The sequence below is a fragment of the Stegodyphus dumicola genome, chromosome 1 (assembly GCF_044657685.1).
Source record: "Stegodyphus dumicola isolate Sdum_Otavi_A_Nest chromosome 1, ASM4465768v1".
NCBI lineage: Eukaryota > Metazoa > Arthropoda > Arachnida > Araneae > Eresidae > Stegodyphus > Stegodyphus dumicola.
Window position 1 is genome coordinate 265,429,935 of NC_140768.1, and position 18,114 is coordinate 265,448,048.

General features: G+C 32.8%; 1 protein-coding gene across 3 annotated transcripts in view; it reads left to right on the top strand.

Annotated features, from left to right (window-relative positions):
* Positions 1-476: 476 nt before the first annotated feature.
* The window catches only part of LOC118188754 (uncharacterized), a 131,395-nt gene continuing 113,757 nt past the window's right edge, over positions 477-18,114 (top strand). Inside the window, exon 1 of one of the 3 annotated variants that reach the window (XM_085827713.1) lies at positions 477-620. The gene's annotated coding sequence lies outside the window, so the exon portion shown is untranslated. Of the gene's footprint in view, positions 621-715; positions 1,000-18,114 lie in introns of those variants that run through there. The other 2 variants (XM_035359255.2, XM_085827717.1) reach the window with 2 other exon arrangements.

Genomic DNA, 18,114 nt, shown 5'->3' on the forward strand with positions numbered 1-18,114 from the left:
TGCCTTAACCACTGTACCGTCTGGGCGGCAAGTATAATGTGATATCATGTTTTCATGCTATTTAAATCAAAGGAAAAGTTAATTAAAAAGAAGCTCAGTTTTGTTTGACCTAAAAAGACTACGTGATTTTGACAAATTCCGAATATCTATCTGGCTTTTAGACAGTTGGAATTCTAATGCACGTGACCACTCATTTATTTATTTATTAATTTTTTTTTTAGTGATTTATGAAGTTTTACCAGCTGAAGTTGTTTGTAATTAAGTTGTAAATTATCTCTGATGATCCCGTCTTTCATTACTTTTTTCGGCCTCGTAAATCTGATACGACAATTTACGGTCGCAAATCTACGACGTAAGCATCACCGTCGATAAATTGATAAGGTCACATTCGGTGGCACCTCTTGGCGCCGAAGATCTCATCCCGGTCGCCATGGCGGGAACGAGTCTGGCGGTATTACAACCCTACTCACCAAAAACCTTCTCTTCTGCCATCGTAGGTAGGTAGCGAAAGCTAGCAGAAGTATCAAATCAACAACAACAACGCGGTATGAAAAGGGGAAGATGCAGATGACGCGCTTACGGAATCCTATAACCTCCCTTTCTCCCGCTTGCCAACTCAGGTGAGTTCCCTGCTCGATGTTTTTTTTCCGTCTGTCCGTCCCAATTTCTGAGTGTCAGTTCGCCTTCTCTGACGTAAGGGACGTCAACATCTTCTTGGGACAGTGGCCGACTGGGAGTGTGTTGATGTGACCTTTTTAATCCGGCGGCTTTACGAAATATTTGCAATTGGGCTTTACTGTGCGGATGTTCGTGAGAAGCGATTATGCAGTCATTGGTATTTTGAAGGCGTTAACGGAATTAAATGCGGATTTTCATGAAAGCTTCATCCAGCGGTAATGTCATTTAACAATAAATGGAAATCTTCATTTCGCTTTCCTGGAGGGAGAAGTTGCTATTAGAAGGTGTTTATGGGTTATCATCCAAGATTTAAATTATGTTGTTAGTATAAATTTTACTTGTACTTTTCAAATTAATTGGTAGTATTTTATCGTGGATTTTTTACTTTTGAAAATGTCAATCGTAATTAAATTATATATACGTATGTACATAACTAAAATTTAAACGTTTGTTGGATGAAAACTAAGCTATGTAAAAGAATTTTAAGGGGGGGAAAGAAATTAGAAATAGGTCATAATTCATCAAAAACAAATTAAGATAAAATTTAAGTTCTATCGTGTCAGTTTGCCCATTCAATTTTAGCACAACAGGTTGGAGAAAAATAGCCCTGAGAAATGCAATACTGCATATTGGGCAACAGAATACAATGTTCAGTTGTGAAAATAGTGTATGCAAAATGTTTTCTAGGAATTGTATAAGTATTTTTTATAAATTTTAATTGAAGTTTTAGCTATATAAATATATTTTGTATTTTATAAATTTAAAAAGTTGTATGAAAGTATAAATTTATATACATAGCAAAATGTGGCATATATATAAAAGATGTTCACTTTTTATAGACTTTCATAAAGAACATAAAATAAATACCACTAATTCAATAAAACGAAAATGCGATGTATGTACCGTTTTTAATCCTATATTTCTCCGTTTCGCTTGCTTTTACCCCTAGGTTTTCAGTATATGATCTAGAAACGTCTGATTTAAAGTAACTGTGTAAAACGTATGCACAAATAGGAAAACATTTGGTGAAAGTAGAAGAGTAGTATTGAAACTGGGAAGTCTTTTGAAGCACATAATATGATAATATGAGCGTGTCTTTATACATGCTTTTAATATGCATTTTTCATTATTTAATCCTCCTCATAAATAGCATGTACAGAATACACATACATGAGGTATAAACATTAGAAATAGTATATACAATGTATTTTTTCCTTCCCGATTTTCAAGCTGTAAAATTGGTATGAAAAGAGGAGAAAGGCAAGTAAATATAGTATTCATGCACGTCAATAAGAATTTAAATCGTTACCATTTTCTTCTGTTACATTCGAAGTGAAGTAACTTTCTTAAGTAGTAAGTTTCATAAAAGTTTGATAACTAGTAGTAGTCAATTTCATTAGCTTCGAAGTGCTAATGAAATTGACTAATGAAGTGTTAGAAAATCATAACATTTCATCACGGAATTATAATCCTAACATTTTATCGTACTCATTTTTATTACATTTTCAACTTAAAATTTGTTTTTCTGATAGTGAGGAAGACAGCTGATAAAGTTTCGATTTTATTTCCCTGGTATGAAACAGTAGAAAAGTTTATGGTGTAATGCTACTGTTAATTTCATTTTGGGAATTAAATCATGTTTTTCAGTGTAAACCTATTTCATTATAAAATTTTACCATAAGAGAAATTTTTGTTATGAATGTGAATTTTATTTTTCGAGAATTTTTTCTCAAACTGGTGTATTTTTTAAAATAAAATTCAAAGAACTTTAAAAATTCGCCATTGAAATAGTGCTAAATCAAATTAAATTGTATGAAAAGAAATCTTATTTTTATATAGTTCGATAGAAAACATGTATAAACAAAATGCGTATGTTTACAAAGTTACACATTTTGATTATAAGTAGACTGACTCTAACAGTGCATGCTAAGAACTTTCAAACTTAACAAAAAGCAATATTTTCTCGCTATATGGTATGTTATGATTCTTAAATTATTCAGCGTATTTTTGTAAATGATCATTTAATAGCGATAAGTATTAACGTTATTTAACTAAAAGCACCGGTAAGAAGGTATATGCGTATAATGCTATATAGTTGAAAACTGGTATATATACTAATCTAAGTGTAATGTTTGTGCAGTTATTTACCAGTGAAATTTATAATAAAGTTACATAAAATTTAAACTAAAGGAAGCTTTCCTTTTCACTTTACTTTAGTTTTTTTGTAAGTGATTTTTGAAATAAATAAATAATAATAATAAAACAGATTTTATATTACGTCCAAAGGGACTTTTTTAACGTTTTGTGCCTTACCTTTATTTATCAAATATGTTCTTCGCAACTAAACCATAAAATTCAACTCAACAGCAATATGGCAAAATAATTTCAAAAAAGTATATCTTTAGAATTTCCGATACACAGTCTCGCGCTCTGTAGATAAATTCTTTTTTCGTACGGTGTTGTAATTACTTGCTTGGAAATCGTTGATTTTCTTAATCAAAAATTCATAAATGCTTTACAAAATATGAAATACATAATAAAAAAATTCCAAATTTGGTCTTCAAGATGCCCATATTCGGGGGGAGACGTACGTTATTCAAAATTTGATAGCTCTAGGTACCGTTGTTTTATCACAATGCGAGAAATATACATACATATTCTTCATTGTTTAATTTATTTAAATATAATACAGGGAGATAATATTTGGTGGCAACAATTTGAAAAGTGATTCAGACTTTTAAAGTTTTCGACGCAAAATGCCAAAATGAAATTAATAGCCCTTCTGGGCTAACGTGCTTTGGCTAATAATCGTAAGTGATTTATTTTTTATCTTAAAAATATATATTTGAAATAAATAATCGTTAGTGTATAAGAATTATATACCTAAAATCGTAAGTGATTTTTAAAATAAAAATTGACTTCCAAGTTCACCGCTAAATAGATAGATAAGTAATTTTCTCTTTATAAATAATCGATTTTTCTTTCAACGAAATTTCATAGGCAGCATAACATGGGTTTCACTCTTAATGTCTTATTTGTTTCACTAACAGAATACAAGGAGAGTTACTGTGCTAGGAGAGAATTCAGGGAAACTACAGAAACTCTCATAAGGCCACCTCGTTCGGTAGGCCTCGAATCTGCATCGAACTTCTTCCATTTTAGCCACAGCTGGGAGTTAATTCTGCTGTCATTTCCTACTTATAAAGATAACTATTGCGTAGGATATTTTATTAATAACATAGAAATCTAGTAAGTAAAACAGAAAGATCATTTTTCTCACTTTGAACATTTACGGAAAAGTGCTTAAAGGACAAATTAAGAAACAAATGATTTTTAACCTCATTAATTTATTTGTTGTGATTAGTTATTGAATGTTAATTTACAGTGTATGTGTATTTAATATTATTTCAAATGTTGAAATTTTATTATACAAGCAATCGACTAATTTAACTGCATTTGTTTCAATGCACTGCAATACATTGTTACACAGATGCATGCGCAAAAGTATGCAAATTCCATCTAACAAGTTTGATTTCTTTTTTTAAGTAGTTTGTAAAGAAAATTACCGATTTTGTCTTTCTTTTAAATTTAAAAAAAAAAAAAAAAAAAAAAAAAAAAAAAAAACTAAAATGTTTCAGATTTTAAATTACGTCCAAAGGGGCGTTTTTTAACATTTTGTGTGTTACCTTTCTTTATTAAATATCATGTTCCTCGCACTTAAACCATAAGATCCAGTGCAACAGCAATATCGCAAAATAGTTTTAAAACGAGCATATCTTTAGAATTTCCGATACAGAGACTCACGCGCTGGAGATAAAAATGTTTTTTCTGCACAACGTTGCCATTGCTCGCTTTGAAATCCTTGAGTTTGTTAATCAAAAATTCGTCAAAGTTTTAAAAAATAGGAAATCGATCATAAAACAAATTTCAAATTTCAAATTTGGTCTTCCACATGCTCATATTCGTTTGAGGATTACGTTATTCAAAATTCGATGACTCTGTGTACCGTTGTTTTATCACAATACGAGAAATATACATACATTTATGCAGATTTTTCATTATTTAATTTCTTCAAATATAATGCAGGACTCTAACATTTTGTGGCAACAGTTTGAAAAGTGAACCGACATTTATGAGTCCGACGCAAAATGCCAAAACGAAACTAATAGTCCTTCGGGATTCAAATCCCTTTGGACTAAAAAAAAAGATTTTTGGTTTTATGTGATTACGGCAAAACCTCGAGAGATATCTGTTTAAGGGGAGGAATGCTTTCGTGCAGGATTTTCTAAGGGAAACTGGTCTTGTATACGCGTTTCACATGGGGAAAACAACGAAAACGCCCATGCAAGCCAGCCTGTTCGCGAGATTCGAAACTCGAACCGAACTACCAGTGTTCAGCGAATTTACCTCTCTGCCGCTGGTGGGCCTAAAACGTTTGTTTAGATTTTTTATTGATGACAATGCAAACGTTTTCAATTTCCTATCTAAATAACTTTTCAATTCTAGACTAACTTTATTCTATCTGCAATAATATTTAAATGCAAAGTTTGGAAAGGCATGAATATTAACTATTCGTTCTATATAGTAATCTTAAAAAGTTCTACTGTAGAAGAAAAGCATGATTAACATCAGTTCGAAATTAGTGTTTCTAATCACCTTGTTCTAATAACGGTATGTTATCAGACAGTTATTTTACACTAGTTTGGAAAATTTAGGCATTTTCTTCAATAAAGTTTTACTCTTACCCCAAAATGCGGTATTCCAGAAGGGCTATTAGGTTCGTATTGGCATTTTACGTTGATTCACCTTCTAAGTTTATTCACTTTTCAAACTGTTGCCACCTTACAGCCCTGTATAATATTTAAAGAAATTAAATAATGAAGAATCTGCATAAATGTATGTATGTTTCTCGCATTGTGATAAAACAACGGTACCTAGACCCATCCAATTTTGAATAATGTAATCCTCCACCGAATATGCATATGTGGGAAACCTAATTTGGAATTTGGCATTTGTTTTATTATCTGTTTCATATTTTGTCAGACATTAAAGAATTTTTGATTAACAAATTCAACGATTTCAAAGCGAGCAGTGGCAACACTGTTATCTCCAGCGCGCGAGACTGTGTATCGGAAATTCTAAAGATATGCTCAATTTATAATTATTTTGCAATATTATTGTTGAATTGAATTTTATGGTTTAAGTGAAAAGAACATGATATTTAATAAATAAACGTACACGCAAATTATTAAAAATTTTTAAATGTAATGTAATGTTAAAATCTAAAAGCTTAGATTTTTCTTAATTCTATTATTTACTCAATTTCTTAACGGAGTTAAAAATATTTTCATTGCCCTTTTATTTTGATTCAATTAACTTAATTTTTTAAACGAACATACAATTTGATTTCCTGAAATTAGGAATAACGTTTGGCAATTTGGAGCTTAAATAAAATTCGATTTGTATATGGCAAATGGCAACGGTGAAATATTATAATATTTATTGATGTGAATTCTGTCATGCGTTAAGCTCTTTAAAGTGTTTATAATTCAATGAAACATTAGCATTCCCGTCTATATTGCAATTATTTTAGGACAATGGCACAAATTAATATCTATGAGAGTCTCGTCCGCTGTTTAAATTAATTGCTGACGCAAAAAACACAATTTGTTCACATTACAAGACGGAAATTAGCAAACATTTATAACAATTTGGAAACAAAACAGTTACGGATGTCGTGAGCCTGATCTTTTCCCTTTGATATTTATTATTTATTGACGCATAATATAAATTATAGTTATTTAGCAGAATTTTATTTTAGCTGGAATCTTCTTCACTTCTCTCTTAAGTTCTTGCATCATAAATAAATGGAAAGATAATTCTCACAGAAATCAGATTATCTTTACTTGTTCGCTTCATGTCTTGTTTTGATTAAATTAATCTTTATTTAGAGTCAGACTGGTACATAGGAATAAGAACTGTTGAGATTTTGCTGACGATTGATTTTTTTGAACAATAAAAGCCAGGATATTAGTTGATTGAATTTTAAAAACTAAAACCACTTACAAATAAAGAGATCCCCTATACAACGCGGATAGCCAGCTGTGATTTTTCAAGTGTCAGAATCTTATCTCTGTGGAGAACGTGGTTTCGGTATAGCGCGCTTAACGAACTAAAATTTTAGAAGGAATATTAATCTACGCAAACTTCAAACTGTAGGCAATTAAAAGTTTAATTTAAAAAATTAAAAACGAAATGGCAGCTCAAAATTTGGAATATTTAAAAAATAAGTCTTAAGACAAACATACAGCATACATACGGCATACGGCAGTATATGTTTATATGCATACATAAGGCAGTATATATTTGCATTTATGTATTTTATGCTCTCTGTTTGCTTGTATTAACCCAAAGGAGCTATTAGTCTCAAAATAGTATTTTGCGTCGGTTCAGTATAAACGGCGTACCACTTTTTAAATTGTTGCCACCAAATATAATCGTCTGTATTATATTTAAATAAATTAAATAACGAAGAATCTGCATGAATGTATACATGTCTATCGCGATGTGAAAAAGCAGCGCTACATAAAGCCATCAAATTTTTAATAATGTAGTCTTCCACCCGATAATGGACACCTGGAAGCCCGAATTTTGAATTTTGAATTTGTTATATTGTCTATTTCATATTTTATAAAACTATAACGAATGTGTGATAAACAAACTCAACGATTTCAAAGGGAGCAATTTCTTATATGAGAAAAATGTTTTATCTTCAGCGTGCGAGACTGTCTAGATCAGACATTCTAAAGATATGCTGTTTTTATATATTTTTAGCCCGAAGGGACATTAGCCTAAATGCTTCCGAAACGTGTATGTGTATGTAAATGAAGAATAACGCCCCTGTGGGTGTAATATAAAATCTGAAAGCTTTCAAAATTTTGTTTTCTATGTTAGTGATTTTTGAACTGAAAATGAACTTCGAAGCTCCCCGTTAAATACACAGGTACTTAATTTTCTCTTTTTAAATAATCGATTTTTCTTTCAACGAGGTTTCGCTTTCAGCATAACATGGGCTTCATCTTTAGTTTCTTATTTTTTCCTATAACTGGATGGAGGGGAAAGTTATTTTGCTAGGAAAGAGCTTGGGGAAAACTACAGAGACGCTCATAAGGCCATCTCTTTCGGCGGAATTTGAACCTGCTTTGAAGTACTGGCATTTAATGGTCTTATCCACTAGACCACAATTGGAATTAATTCTGCTTACATTTCCCACAGAAGTGTTGCATATGTTATTTTATAAATGAATAAAAATCCCCAGATTAAAAATAACAATATTATTTTTTTTTCTTTCAAATTTACGAAAAACTGCTTAAAAAAAGACAAATTAACTACTTGAAAAAGACTTCTAAAAGACAAATTTTCGAAGCAGGTGGTTTTTCCCCTCGCTAAAGTTTTTGTTATGGTTAGTCTAAACAATAAAAGCCATAGATTTGCTTCGATCTTAAGATTCATAAGAATTTTTCAATTCAACTTTTGACATCTTTAAACATACTTAAGCTGAGAATAATATTACTGATATAATTCTGATAGAGTTTCAAAGAAATGAAGCTATCATTTTAATTAGTCCGTCACGTTTATTTACAAGGTGTAATTTTAAGATTAAAACAAGTAACTCTCATAGTGCTTCATTACATTACGCATGTCACATTTAAAAAAAATGTAGTGTAACATTTAGATTGGAATGACATATTTGAATTATACTAAGTGTGCTAAGGATATCTGCTGAAGAAGAGCGAAGCCTTCTTGGACAATTTTCTGAAAGAATGCTATATAGTTATGTTTATACATAAAACCTGAAGATCAACCCGTTCTGCTATCGAGAATAGAAATCTAGAGAAACTATTACTCTTTCAATCGGCCAGCAGTGAGGCGATTCTTATAAAAATTATCAAAACCAAATCTGATTTTGCAATATATCTAATAATATCGATTAAATTAATAAATTAAAATCGATTAATTGGCCGATTACATTGGCTTTTAATTCGATAAAATTCCAGGAAAATGGAAATATTCTTTATGGCACATTCAAATAACATCTGCTACTATTACTGATATGAACTGTGAGAAATGGAGCTTTCTGTTTTTTATGAGTTAATGAGCTTTATATGAGCTGAGTTTTTATATGAGCTTATATGATACTACTAATTTCAGTCTATTACTAATTCTAATAGAAACTGTAAGAGACCGAGTTAGATAAGAAGATAAATTCATGTCTTCTAATTCACTTTAGTTTTAGATTAAGTAAATAATGAGGTTCGTCTAAATGTGAGGGGATATGTAGATCGTAAAACAAATCATTTAATCTGAATTTAAGATATTTTGCTTGATATTTAGCATATTAGAATTTCGATTATCCGACATAATGGTACTGAATGGCAGTCGGATAACTAGGAATGTCAGGTAGCATGGGATTGCCAAAAATTAGGTTTCCAAATGCATCCACTTTAAAGAGCGTGGGGGGAAGAATTTTTTTCAGAGAGTCTAGCGGGCATTGTAAAAGATAGCCTAACTGCTGTACCACAAAATTAGTACACAGTTCTGTTCTTATATGTTATTTTCTACATCACACATTATACTGTATAAAAATCGTTCAGCAGCAAAGAAATGTGTTTTGGTGGATTTAAAAAACATTTCATGTAAAAAATGGATTCGCAGACACAATTCGAGACGAGCAAAATTTCACTGGCAGCCATTTGTGTACTTGACAGAACAGTAGCTTCCTTCTAAATGAAAACAAACGCCTCAAGCCTAGGCAATTTCTGTCTTCACTCCAAGTGATGAACAAGAGAACGCTGAGTCATGGTTTGTTGCTCTTGACAAGCTAAACTTTCGGATGCGACAAGGCGACTCATGACGCTGAAGGTCGTGGCATTAATCAAGTATAACTGACGCTTCAGATTTTATTTTACTTTTATTATTTCCTTAGTTTTGGGTGTACTATCTGCTCTGATATGTAAAACTTCCCATATATTCTTCGGTTTCTCTTCTACCACCATATCTCACGCAGTTACTTCTCTCGCCATGGGATTTTTTCATGACATGTCATTGAAAAACGGCATGGCGGACGAAATTAATGGAGATCAGCTTTCAGGGTTTTTACTATTCACGGATACTAGTAATATATTGCATTATCAAGTGTGATAATTACTCAAGGTCTCCGTTTCGTACATCAAATAAGGTCAGCGGTATCTTCACAGAAGATTAAGTAAATAATGAGGTTCGTCTAAATGTGAGGGGATATGTAGATCGTAAAACAAATCATTTAATCTGAATTTAAGATATTTTGCTTGATATTTAGCATATTAGAATTTCGATTATCCGACATAATGGTACTGAATGGCAGTCGGATAACTAGGAATGTCAGGTAGCATGGGATTGCCAAAAATTAGGTTTCCAAATGCATCCACTTTAAAGAGCGTGGGGGGAAGAATTTTTTTCAGAGAGTCTAGCGGGCATTGTAAAAGATAGCCTAACTGCTGTACCACAAAATTAGTACACAGTTCTGTTCTTATGTTATTTTCTACATCACACATTATACTGTATAAAAATCGTTCAGCAGCAAAGAAATGTGTTTTGGTGGATTTAAAAAACATTTCATGTATAAAATGCGCTGTACAATAATGATAATAATAATCTCTAAGATGAATTGCTTTTTGTGTTACGTCAGATTAAATGAAATATATCATAATCGAAGTTCTGTTAAAGGTTTCTCGACTATGCTTTGATCCCGAAGGGAAGAAGAATAGGGAAGGTATGTATAATGTTCTTCCCAGGTGTGGCAAACGACGTTTCGTTTTTCCCGCACCAAAATTAATATTTCTTCAATAAACTAGATATACGTAATTTTATTTTTTACTTAATTTATTTTCTAAACGCTGTTTGAATGATTACTTGAAATTCTAAAGAAAACGGATTGTTATCGCAAAAATATTTTTTGTTTACATTGCATGAATTTTTTTTCACAATAATTAATTATTGGAGTAAACTATTCTAGTGAGTGAGAGCAATTTGCGCTTCTGGGAACAAACAATATATATATATGCGAAAGGGTAATAAATTTAGAACCTAATTCACGAAGATATGAAAGAAATAAAAACAAAACCAGTAAAATCACAAAATTTCCCAGTAAAAAACATTAACTACTTGTTTTCCAAACAGAAGAATTTCCATATCTTTTTATGAAAAACCATTTGGTATTCGACAGAAAGTTACATTGCGTTTAAAATTACTATTGTTTGCGAGCTAATTGAATAAAATTAATTGAATAAAATTTTATTATTAAAAGTTTTATTTAAAAATATAGGAGCTTGAAAAATTTCTCTGTTTTTTTAAATAATGATTTTAGCTTGTTAATGTAATACAGTATGTGTTCTTATTCTTAAAGTAATTCCCCAATACGTTGTTCTGGCTATATCTATGTTTTTCTGTCCCCTTTCCTTAGAACTGATTATTGTACCAATATAATCATTTGCCTAGAGAACGACTCCACTTCATAAAACAACATGATGCGTTTGAATAACCTAGCAATGATTATTAGGTAATTTCATTTTATGCATACTAGGAACTGGACTTTATATATTAAAACTATTACGCATAGTCCGAATAATCTGCTGTGCCCGATCTTATTAAATCCATATAAAGCTCTTAAGACAGCTTTCACAACTCTAATCTTAACATAATCCGGCTACCATCACCGATAGCCTAATTAATTATTTAAAATCAGTATGCTTTTCATCATTTTATAAAAATTTCAGGAATAAAGAATTTATAAATATTTCTCATTAAATTATGTACAATGTGTAGAATTGATAAAACAATTGTACACATTTACGTGAGTATTTAATTAGAAAAGGTGCTTTTATGGCTCCTGTTATACACTCCATCTGTAGAATTATAGAAAAAGAATAATAAAAATCTTGGTATTTGCCCATTTGTAGCTTAAATAGAGGTTTAGCACGATATTAATTTAATTAGCTGACGTTTCATTTGGAGCAAACTCGCTGTTAAGCATTGAGGAGAAAACTGTTACATTTTTACATTTTTACTCGCGTAATTCTTCTACTACTTTTATCACGCGAGAAACCAAGAGTGAAAAATTACACGATACGCACAAGATCTGAGAAGCATGTAAAGGAAAACTTTAATTCGATTTAAAATGCTATAGAAATTAAACGTCATAATTTTACATTAGTTGTTTCCTCAGTAATTTTCATTTTGTTTTCATAATGCACGCAGTTAACCATTCCTGGAACTATAGTTGAAAGCAAAATTTCTTCCTCAGTTACATAATACTGGTAATCTGGAGACCTTTATATGCCGATAAGAGTTTATAGCAATAAATTTTGCAAGGATCTAAGTAAAACAGAAGGATATTGCCGAATGGTTCTTTAATACCCATATTATTAACTAGTGTATGCAGTTAACGATTCCATAAACTATGATCGAAAGCTAAATCTCTCCCTCAACTATATAACATTGTTAATCTGGACACCTTTATGTACCGGTAAGAGCTTATAGAAATGAATTCTGAAAGGATCTTATTGTCGAATAGTTCTTTAATACCCATATTCTTAACAAATGTGCGCAGTTAATCATTCCTTGAATTATGGTCGTAAGCAAAATTTCTTCCTCAACTACATAATATTGGTAATTCGGAGATTTTATATGCCGGTAAGAGTTTACAGCAATAAATTTTGAAAGGAGCTAAGTAAAACAGAGGGATATTATCAAATGGTTCTTTAATACCGATATAGTAATGTACTTTAGTTAACCATTCCTTGAACTATGCTCGAAAGCAAAATTTCTTCCTCAACTGTATAATATTGGTAACCTGGAGACCTTTATGTGCTGGTAACAGCTTATAGTAATATTTTTGAAAGGATCTAAGTAAGACAGAAAGATATTATCGAATGGTTCTTGAATACCCATATCATTAATTAATGTACGCAGTCAACCATTCCTTGAACTATGCTCGAAAGCCAAATTTCTTTCTCAACTAAATAATATTGGTAATCTGAAGACCTTTATATGCCAGTAACAGCTTATAGCGATAAATTTTGAAAACACCTAAGTAAGACAGAAGGATATTGTCGAATGATTCTTCAATATCCATAATATTAACTGATGTAACTTAATTAAGACACAATAACACGCCGAATAAATACCAATTCAGAAGTCAAACAACAAAAATCAGCGTTATATTTACAAAATTTTCACAGGACTAGTTTCGATGGTTTTACCGAACCACCATCTTCAGCTGCAAAACCGCAAATGAACCAGATATGAAATAATGATTAGATAAGATAAGAAAGCCTGGACAAGAATAAGCAAGTGGCGCCATCTGTTGGTGAAACCAGAACTAAAACATAAAAAATTAAAAAAACATAAAAAAACATTAAAAAATGCTCATTTCAACACACTAAAAGGCACACTCTTGTTTTAGGAGATTATAAAAATTCTGTTGTCATTCCCTTCTTTCCATCAATTAGCTATAAAGTTGCACATATTTTGCAGAAATTTAACTTTCGGGTTGTTTATTCTCCCATGAATAAAATTCCGAGTTCCATACTCAAGGACCCCATTCCGGATATGAATTTCTGGGGTATTTATAGGATTCCTTGCCAGTGTGGTTTAATTTACATTGGCCAAACTAAGAGAGCCTTAAAATTTCGCGTCAAGGAACATGAGGCATATGTTAGAAAAAAGGAAACACAGAAGTCTTCTGTTGCTCAACATTGTTGGTCCGAAAACCACCCTTTCAGTTTTTCTGCTGCCAAAATTATTCAAAAAACATCTTCCATTGGAGAACTGGATTTTCTAGAGGCATTTCACATTCATAAAAATCTTTCTGTTCTAGTTAACGATCCTAATTCCAATCCAAATTTGCCTTCGGCCTTTAAAGAAATTAGTTTTCTTTAAAGGCCGTTTTAGTTCTGGTTTCACCAACAGATGGCGCCACTTGCTTATTCTTGTCCAGGCTTTCTTATCTTATCTAATCATTATTTCCTATCTGGTTCATTTGCGGTTTTGCAGCTGAAGATGGTGGTTCGGTAAAACCATCGAAACTAGTCCTGTGAAAATTTTGTAAATATAACGCTGATTTTTGTTGTTTGACTTCTGAATTGATGTAACTTATCTCGGAAGTTGGAGTGTAGTTAAAGAGATAACTGCCATTCTGCCGTTGGAACTATTACATACTTTTAGCTTCCTAGAGGGAAATGGACGTGGAATTTCATAAAATATATTAAGGTATTAATAACGTAATATAATAACATCTTCAATAAAAATGGAATTTTAATCTTTGGATTGGTTGTATTTATCACCTATTTTAATTTCAGTTTCCTATTTATTTTCATGGGAGACAGAGGATAAAATCAATTGATTTTAAAAAATAAATGGATACATGTGCGAAGTATATCATTCTTCCAGATGAATCTACTTCCTAAATTCAATGAGTAAATCGAAAGTTGCGCTAATGAATCAAATTTCTAAATCATTTTCAAAAAGTACTATAAAGGAAAATACGCAAAGAGAGAAATGTGTTAGTAAATATGGTATTCTTTATTGAAGCACATAATAATTTGACCTTAAAAAATAGCTTTCGTTAATTTCGGTAATAGTATGGATTTTTTTAAATAAAAATTGGAGAGTACCAATTAGATTTATTATAAGTTACTTAAAAATAAAATAAATGCATAAATTATTTAGAAATATGTTGAGATTGCTGGAGTGCTCCCCACCCACCTGATCACGAAGTGATCTTATGATCTTAAAGGGGCACCCATAAAACCAAAAAGATATGTATGTTTATAAATATGTATATGGTTTTTAAATCACTCAGTGTGTTAAGCTATGTACAGTTTTAACTTAAAAGTAAAGTAAAGCTTGCTTACTGGATGGAATGGCAGCACTCATAAAACTGCCAATTTGCCATCCCGCATAGAAGAAAAAATATTCTGCTTGCGTAATGCAACGTAACATAACGTAATGTAATGTATCATGAAATGGAAAGACAAGTTATAAACTTTTTAACGTTAATAATGTACAACTTATATATAGTTAGATCATTTATTAGTTTTTACATGCGATTTTATTTTCTCCTGAGAAATATCCGAAATCGTAGTATGCTAATTGACGTTATATCAGGAATATTCGAAGTTCCTGCATTTTTGCTTTGCTTTTAGATGTGTTCAAATACTACTCTTTCAGCATGATAAATGTAGCAAAATAAGATTGCAGTTGATAATGTTCAGAAATAGACTTCGCTTTGTTATCCGGCGAGTGAGGTTTTTATTTATCTTTTCTGAATTTTCTTCTTTCCTTTATTTTCATATTCTGATATTTTCCCTTTTATCAATTTCCTTTGCCCTGTTTTTGGAAATATCGAAGATATTCAAGTCCCGGTTTATTGTTCAAAACTAAAGCGCGTATTTCTTCTAACTCGGAAACTAGTAGGTTGCTCTGCCATCGATTTGTTTAAAGATTTCCTGCTCCAAAGAAATCGATAGTTATAGTCATTCCTCGCCGAATTTCTGAGGCCTGGATTTTTTCAAAATCAACTTTCTCTGGAGGCATTATATATACTTACATGCATCTTCAAAGTTTATCCCAGCGTCTGCGCTTTTGCATTCCCGACGGTTTATTCAATTTTTCAAAGTTACTGTTCGTTGCGCATGGGATATTTAGAATCATAAGCAAAGTAGTATCTTGCTCTGTTGCAAGTTTTAGTATTCTGCAAACTTTGACAGAGCCATGTACTGAAAATGCTTCTGTATTTTTTTCCATTGACGGGCACTTAGCCGACATGCACTTGGCCACTACTAAGTGGTGCTCACTTTAATGTGGAAGCACCTAAGAGATTGGCCACCGTTACCTCCTATGAAGGACGGACAATTACAGCTATGCTTCCTTCGGGATTCGACCGGGACCTTCGGTATCGCATTAGGCTCCCCTGCTCAGGGCTGCGGCCTGGTAGCTAGTGGTTGACTCCCGCCGAGTTGGTAACCAATTCTGCATGGATCGGAAGCCAACTCAGCGGTTTATCTCCCCTAACCACTGTGCCGTCTGGGAAGCCTTCTGATTTTTGTTAGAAAAGACATTTATTTGGGTTCTTCTGATCATCTATTCAATTTTGCGTTTCAGTTATTTTAATTGCATCTTGGCCTGTTTTACGTGATGGCAAACAGGGTTGTTCCAACATATAGTGTAGCTATATTTTAGGCATAAATATTCTTTACAAAATAAGTAGTAAAATCGAACTATTTGTTACGTGAAAAGTGAAAACAGTTTATGTCACTTGAGATTGAAGGCATGTGACATAAACTGTTGTTGTTGTCGCTTAATTGACTATACCGAAGCACGCAAGAGCTGTCTAACGAGAAAAATGTTTCTGTGATGAACTTCATAAAGAAAGTTAGTATTCACGTTATTTATGGTAAACATTAAGTGTACCGCCCAACTCGGATACTGGTCATTCATCTTGCTTACCGTACCGAAGGGCCAGGGTGCCAATCTTGGAGAAGGCATGGATCTTTGTAAATATCCAATGTCTGTGCGGCATAACTTCGGACCGAACAAGCAGTGCTCAGCGACTTTTACCGCTCGGCGGCTGGTGGGCCTTTTTGCTAGATTGTAACCACAAAACAGCTACAGCATTCAACCGAAGAGAAAAAAAATTCGTTCTTTGCTTCCTAATTTTTCATATAACAATTTTTCAAAGCAGGAGAAAATAGTTCCTTATATTTACTACAAATTTTAATCAAAAGTGGATCTCTTTTAATTTTAAACTTAATCTTGAATAGATGTTTGGACAACTTATGTTTTCATTTCTTATCGAAAAACAAAATTATTCCTTTGTGGTACTCCCTGTTCTAAACGGTAATCTAACATAAAAAATAATTCACAAAAATTCTCAGTATCGTAAATTTCCTTTGCCCATCACATCGTCCGCGAAGGCAACTATTTTGGTGTGGATGGGCCAATGGTGATCAACTATATGATTGAACATAATGTTCCAGAGGTCCGCACTCATACATGACCCTTGTGGACATCCTCTGGTTTGTTGCTTGGAGACTACTGTATTGTTTTGGATAACCAGACTTTGCCTGTTGTTGAGGTAATCTGTTGTTAGTTGAAATAAGTTCGCGGGGCATTGCATCTCTCTGAGGGCCTTCCTGATAGCTGGCCACCAGAGAGAGTCGAATGCGTTTTTCAGGTCTAGGCAGAGAAGTGCGGAGTGGAGTTGAAGGTGTTTGTTTGTTTCGATCTGAGTTAGGACATAGTCTATTGCTTGCGTGGTTGAGCTGTTGGGTTTGAAGCCGAATTGATACTTGCTGATTCTATTGTGGTGGTAAATTTGAAATTTAATTCTTGATATTAGGAGACGTTCTAGTAGTTTGCCTATTGCTGGGAGTAGGTTTATGGGACGGTACGAGCTTGGATCCTCTGGATTACGATTTTTCTTGGAGAAGAGAATTATCTGACCGACTTTGAAGTAGGTGGGGAAGCAAGAGAGTTCTAGACATTTGTTGAAGAGGTTTTGTAGTAGATCTGGGGTTTCTTGGCAGATGAGTTTTACTATGGTGTTGGAGATTCCGTCTGTTCCTGGTGCTTTCTTGTTGTTAAGTTTGTTGGCTATTTTCTTAATTTCATGAATGGTGAATGGACAATCATTTGGTGTTGTAGGGAGCGTGTTGTCTTCACGGATAAGTGTCTGTTCTTGGGAGTCTTCGGTTTCTTCATCTGTGGGGAAGATATGGTCCATGATTTCATTCAGTGTTATTGATGATACGTTCTGATTATTCTGTGGTTGGATTCTTGGAGATGCATGGATTTGTGTAGGGCGGAAAATCTTGGATGTTGCCATTTTATAGAGGGGGCCGTATGGGCCTTTGTTGTTTGAGCAGTAGCTGTTCCATGATTTTAATTTTGCAGCTATTATAAGTTTCTTGTATAGTGCGCGTTGCTTATTGAAGTCTTGCCATGCTGATTGTCTGTCCTCTGTATTGGTGCGCGTTTTTATCCTTCGTCTTAGCGCACGTGTTTTTTGTCGTGCCATGCGTAGTTCCTTTGTCCACCAGTTGGCTTGGCTGTTAGTTTTGATGGTTTTTATTTTAAGTGTTTGGTGGCATATTTCTTGGATTTGAATGAGAATACGGTCTGTTGTTGCGTTGAGTTCTGACTTTGAGGTACAGTTGGATATTTCTTGATTTAGGGAGGTCGCTTTAAGTTTAATTGCTTTCTTAAATTTCCTTGCTGCTCTTTGGTTGATATTGAATCTGTGGGTGTGAACATGGTCTATTGCTTGAATGATTTCATAGGAGATGTAGTTGTGATCGGAGTTAGTGTGATCTTCTAGAATTTGTCTATTCTGAATCT